General features: G+C 37.7%; 1 long non-coding RNA gene across 1 annotated transcript; it reads left to right on the top strand.

Moving 5' to 3' along the window:
- The first annotated feature begins 1,321 nt into the window (after window positions 1-1,321).
- On the top strand, window positions 1,322-2,324 carry LOC131238612 (uncharacterized). Its single transcript, XR_009167977.1, has 3 exons — window positions 1,322-1,617; window positions 1,735-1,876; window positions 2,068-2,324. It is a non-coding gene; the product is annotated as an uncharacterized LOC131238612 (long non-coding RNA).
- Window positions 2,325-6,269: the final 3,945 nt, after the last annotated feature.

The raw sequence follows: 6,269 nt of genomic DNA, 5'->3' as shown, positions 1-6,269 counted from the left end.
AGTGGTGGATTGAAGAAGCTATCTTTATTAATTGATAACTATGAAGAGGTTACACTGGTAAATCATCTATACCAACTCTCTTACTTGATATTCTCCCAATTTCCATTTTCTTTCATGCTCATTTCTTGCCACATTAATGCCAGATATTTACTCAAACTCTCTAAGTGCATCATAAAAATACAATTCTGGTCAATCTTAGGATCTCAACAAAATGGACCTGTCTACACAATGCAGTTGGACCATTCCACGAATGTAAGTGGGCCAAGCATAAGCTAAGGTTTGACCCATGGATGATCCTAACCACTCCTTTTCCTATTTATTATTGAATCTTTCATTGGATGATCCAAGCTACAAATTTTCCTATTAACTGTAGATAATCTTTCATTGGATGATCTGAGCTACACCTTTTCCTATTTACTTTTAATCAAATTTCATCGAGCGATCCAATCTGTCAATTGGTTTAACTTTCCCTATTTATATTAGACCATGTTTTATGTTCTCTAACCATAGAAAAATTACATATTGCAGAGAAGCAGTACAGGAAATGTTCACTTTTGATATGGTCAAAGATATGAAAACAAGATGAAATTTGGAGAATGAAAATTTTGGTTTTCTAAAAGATGGGAGTGAAAAAATTTATGTTGATTGGATTGTCCATCGCCAAATTTATGTAGGTACGTAGAAGAAAATTTGGAAGCCAGGCAGGGGTAAACAACATTCTGCCACTACTTTTCAAGATTTTGCACACCAATTTTTCTAGAGGTGTGTCTTCTATTTAATTCAAGATTCCAAATTCGCTAGTTATCCTGATTGAGAACTCTTTTCAGACGTTCATTGTGTTTTTTGAAATTCTTCCCATCATCTTCCCACCAGCTATGTTCAGTTGTAGATTGTTTGTGTTGGACTTTTGCAATGCAACCATGTAGATTTGATCATATCCCTGCAACTTGGTAGTTCAATTTAACTCTGATGATGTGCAACCATGATAAAGAAGGAAATAGCTCATATGTATCTACATGAATATCATTTTGATTTTAAAGTTGAACTCTTGAAAATTGCAAATTGCTTTTCTCCAAACAGTCTTAACTAATTGTGTAATCATGCTAGAGGCTCAGTGACGTGTCTATTGGGAGCTCGTCGTTGAACTTTATTGAGAATATGACATCTTTAACCAACTTGTAAGACCATATGATCTCATCATATGTAGTAATACTAATTTGTTAGATCTTTTTTTTTTTTTTCCTTTTTTCATCCATGCCTAGGAAACTTAAAACAACATACTCATATATATCTGATTTGTGCTTTTCTCTACAGTCCTAAGAAACAATATGCTTTCTGGTACTATTCCATCCACCATTGGAAAACACCTATTATTGATGCAGATGTGAGTTTTTCAAGTTATGTTTGGTTCAAATTACAATTTCTCATGTTTACTGAGTTCATCCATTTGCAGTTTATGTGACGGGAGTGGACCCCACTGGCTTTAATGTTTCTGGAAAAGGGTCTTTAGTAATATCATGATTCCTATTGGGTTTTTGGAATACGGGTTTTAATGTTGATACTGTGGAGTACAAGAATATCAGCTTCACTGTTTAGGATGTCGGGGGTCAGGACAAGGTAGGGCTCCACCACCATTGTCTGTTTTGTTTGATAATCCATGCCTACTTTGACTGTTGAAGCATTTTCATACTATGTTTCACTGATAATATGGTGCTGTGAATTCTCTGAAAACAGATCAGACCATTATGGAGGCACTATTTCCAAAAGACACAGAGACTCATTTTTGTTGTTGACAGCAATGGCAGAGACCGTGTAGTTAAGGCGAGGGATGAACTCCCAGGATGCTGAATGACTTAAATTTTCTTCAAAAAAGAAGGTATTTAATTTATTTGCAGATTTTTCTTGTTCAAAAATGAGAAGATCAGTGTATGCTCCTGAGTGTTGTCTTTCTTTTTTATGTCATCTCGTCGTCGTCTTTCTCTATAATTTAGTTCTTCAGTTTCGGGGCATAGCTTTTTCATATGACTATATTATTTGTATGATAAATTGATTTTCAACCATGTGCAGTAAGCTTTCGGATCAAAGCGAAGTTGAGAATAGGGTGTTAGTTGATGGTAAATTGATAACCAGTAGAGGCACATCCATGGAGTTCTTGCTTGCGATTGTTGAGAAGCTATTTGGCTGCAAGAAGGCATTGGATCTTGCTGTCAATGAGAACTTTAAATAGACATATAACTATTATGTTGGCATTGTACTTTTGTGAATGGATTAAAATGAATGATTGTATTTAATTGAATGAATGAGTGATTGTGTTTAATTGAATGAATGAATGATTGTGTTTAATTGATTGAATGAATGAGATTTAGCCATGAAGTATTTATCTATATTAGCTTATATGAGTTGATCTATCAGGGCATGTACTACAATGGTAAGAGATGCCATTATTATATTTTCTTTAATTATTTTTTAAAAAAAATAGGCAGTAGCTACGGTTATTAACCGTAGCCCTTTATCTGGAAACCGTAGTTGTTGCTAATTTTAGCCTGTTGCTATGGTTCTTGCTCTACTTTTAGCTATAGATATAATTCGTAGCTGTATATACTTTAGAGCTACGAATTTAATCTATACCTATTGTTTTTATGGCTACGGATTAAATCCGTAGCCATAGCTTTAAGACCTATGGCTACGACATCAATGGCTATGCTCGTGCTACAGACTATAACCGTATCCTTAGGCAATTAGCTACGGCTTTTATCCGTAGCCTTTGCCCAGTTTTCTGGTAGTGCTTGATCATCAAATCCATGCTTTTAACACCCTTTTTCAGTCCAATCTGGTAAATTCACCTTGCAACAAAAACATGATTAAAATGAGGCGTTAAACATTATCATGTACGTAAAATTAGGCAATAACTGGGGTCTAATATGCAATATTTGACCCTCAACATCGCCCATTGTAACGGGCGACAATTTTGGCCTACTTCAGTGTCCAAAGAATGATTTGGAAAAGAATTGAATGAAGGAATTTTCATACGCATCAGTAGTAGGGAGAATCATGTATGCTCAAGTCCGTACGTAACTGGATATTGCCTTTGTTGTTGGAATGTTAGGTAGATACCTGTCTAATCTAGGAATGCAACATTGGATTGCTGCAAAGAAAGTGTTGCGGTATCTATAGAGAATGAAGGACTTCAGACTCACATATAGAAGATCTGATCAATTGGAGTTGATTGGATATTCAGACGCAGATTTTACAGGCTACGTTGATACCAAGAAGTCCACCTCAGGATATATCTTCATGATGGCTGGAGGAGCTATCTTGGAAAAGTGTGAAATAGTCTACCACAGCCTCGTCCACCATGGAAGCTAAACTCATTGCTTGTCACGAGGCATCTAATCAGGCATTATGGTTACAAACTTTCTTCTCAGGTTTGTAGGTACTGGAGCATATCCTGAAACCATTGTGAATATTTTACGATAATTCAATTACAATTTCCTTCTCTAGTAACAACAAGCATTCATCAAGGTCGAGGCATATCGACATCAAATATCTTGTTATAAAGGAAATAGTTCAGAATCGTCAAGTGTCTGTGGAGTTCATCGGCACTAAGCGGATGATTGCAAATCCGCTCACTAAAGGGCTCTCTATCATGCCATTTCAGGAGCATGTAACATCCATAGGACTCATTGATCCCACAGATGTTTTTAGTTAGTGCGAGTTGAGCGTGCTTTGATTTTCATGGACATTTAAGAGATCTCATTTGATTAAGTTTTAATAATTTTGATATAAAGTTTAATTTCTACTTCTCATTAAGTATGCATATAATCTAATTTGAGTAAGTAGAACTACAGTCATGTCTTATTGGAGACATTTGAAAGCTTCAGGACCTCTTACGGATAGACACACATTATCACACTACGTGTGTAATCCTTATACCAAACTTCCTAATATCAGATCTATGTCGTTGAGATTGAATGCATTCGTGACTGCGCTTAGCCTCACTTCGCTTAGATTAAATGGTGTGATGGCTACTGCGATTTGATGCTAATAATCTTAAATGGACCAGATTGAATAGCATTACCCGTGTCATCCTATAATTATGTTGGTTAACCATTTAGATGTTTTCTTAAAACAAATATTTTCAAAAGATTAATCATTGACATTTATCAATGTGGCCCAAGTGGGAGAATGTAAGATCTCTATGAGGTGGGCCTCATCGATCAATGGTCCAGATTATCCTAAAGGCTGGTTGATGTAAACGGGTATACCAGTGAACCCCACTACATTGTGATAATTCTAGAACTATATGTGTAAGGGGTGGGAATGCTATAGCTGCAGAACACACGCAACTATTTGTATAACACTAGGATTCTAATGTGTGGAGCCGTGAGAAGAGAATTGTGATTGGTTTCAAACTCTCTTCACCACACCATCTATATAATAAGGCTAGGTCCCCAATCTTATAGCATTGTAGAAACACAAGTCCCATTTATCCTTCTATATTGGGATGTAAGGAGAGGAAGATCCTGGTATTCGATTTCTGGTATTCTATTTCTTCAGCTATGGCCTCACAGATAAGTATGTCATCTTCCTTCTTTGATCTCCATGACCGACGCACTGTCAGGTCTTTCGGTTGTTCCAAATTATGATAAATTAACATCTTCAAGTTCTACAATAGAGTTGATGATGATGCCTCTCCATCAAATCTTTATCAAATGTTGGTGCTAATGCTCATGGCATATGTTCAATAGTTGTTGCATTCCTCTCAATATGGTTTACCTGTTTGCTTAAAAACAAAAGTTGTGACCATCAATTTTTTTGCTATTAAATGTTTGTAGAGCATGGAAGAATTCAAAAGGAAAATCCATACAGAGCCTTGTAGTGCCTTTTAGGGCCCGTTTGGATACCCCTAACTAACTTTTTAACTTATGGTAAGTTAATAAGTTGCTTTTTTAACTAAAGTTAGTTTGGTAAGCACTAATATAATAGTAACTTATGTGATGAAAGTTACTTATCTCCATTAATTTTTTTCCTTGCTTTTAAACTTTTAACCTCTCTCTCCATCCATGAGATAGATGGCTCATATCAAAGGAGGCTCCACATGATGGGTGATCCATATCAAATGTGGGGCCCACATGATGGATAGTCCACATCCTAGGTGGGCCTCACATTATGGATGACCTACATCAAAATAAGCCCATATATATAATGGATCATCCACATGAAAGGTAGGCCCATTATGATGAATGGCCCACATCTAAAGTGGACCCCACATTACGGACAACCCACATTTATGGTGGGATGCACACGATGTTCAGTCTATATTAAAGGTGGGCTCTACATGAGGGGTGGTGGATATGAAAGGTGGCCTCACGTGATGGATAATAACATTGAAGGTAGGCCCCGCATAATGGACAGTCCACATGAAAGGTCAACTCTTAATGATGAATGGACCACATCCAATGTGGGCCCCACATGATCGACGACCCACATTGGAGGTGAGGCCTACATGATGGATGGTCCACATCAAAGGTGGTCTCCACATAATAGGTAGTGGATATTGAAGGTGAGCCCCACATGATAGACCATTTATTTTGATTGTGGGCCCCACACGATGGATGACCCACATCAAGGAGGGTCCCACATAATGTGTGGTCCACATCAAAGGTGTCAATGATGAATGGCGCACATCCAAGGTTGGCCCTGTATGTGGATGGTCCACATAAAGGTGGGCTCCACATGATGGGTTGTTGATATTAAATGTGAGCCCAACATGATAGATGACCCATGAGGACAATCTACATCGAAGATTAGCCCCTAATGATGAATGACCCACCTTGAAGGTGGGTCCACTTGATTCACGACCCACTTTTGAAATTGGATCCTGCATGATGGACGATTTACATTAAAGGTGGGCTTACATAATGAACGACCCACATCCAAGGTATGCCCCTCATGATGGACAACCCACATCGAAGGTGGGGCCTCACAAGGTGGATGGTCCACATTAAAGGTAGGACCCTCACATTGGACGCTTCACATTAAAGATAGGCCAAGGTGGGCCCAACATAATGATTGGTCCACATCAAAGGTTGGGCTCACATGATGGACAATGGCTATGAAGGATGGATTGAACAAACTTGAGGGATAATGTAATGCCCCGAGTTTCGTAACCCAAATTTAGTACTCGTTTGAGTTAACCTTTAAAGATAACGCACATTTCACAATATAATTTTTTTTTAAAGTGAGCACCGCAACAAAAGCAAGAAAAG

This window comes from Magnolia sinica, chromosome 3 (assembly GCF_029962835.1).
Source record: "Magnolia sinica isolate HGM2019 chromosome 3, MsV1, whole genome shotgun sequence".
Classification (NCBI taxonomy): Eukaryota; Viridiplantae; Streptophyta; class Magnoliopsida; order Magnoliales; family Magnoliaceae; genus Magnolia; species Magnolia sinica.
The sequence above is the reverse complement of the archived record's forward strand: the minus strand, read 5'-3'. Positions and strand labels throughout refer to the sequence as shown.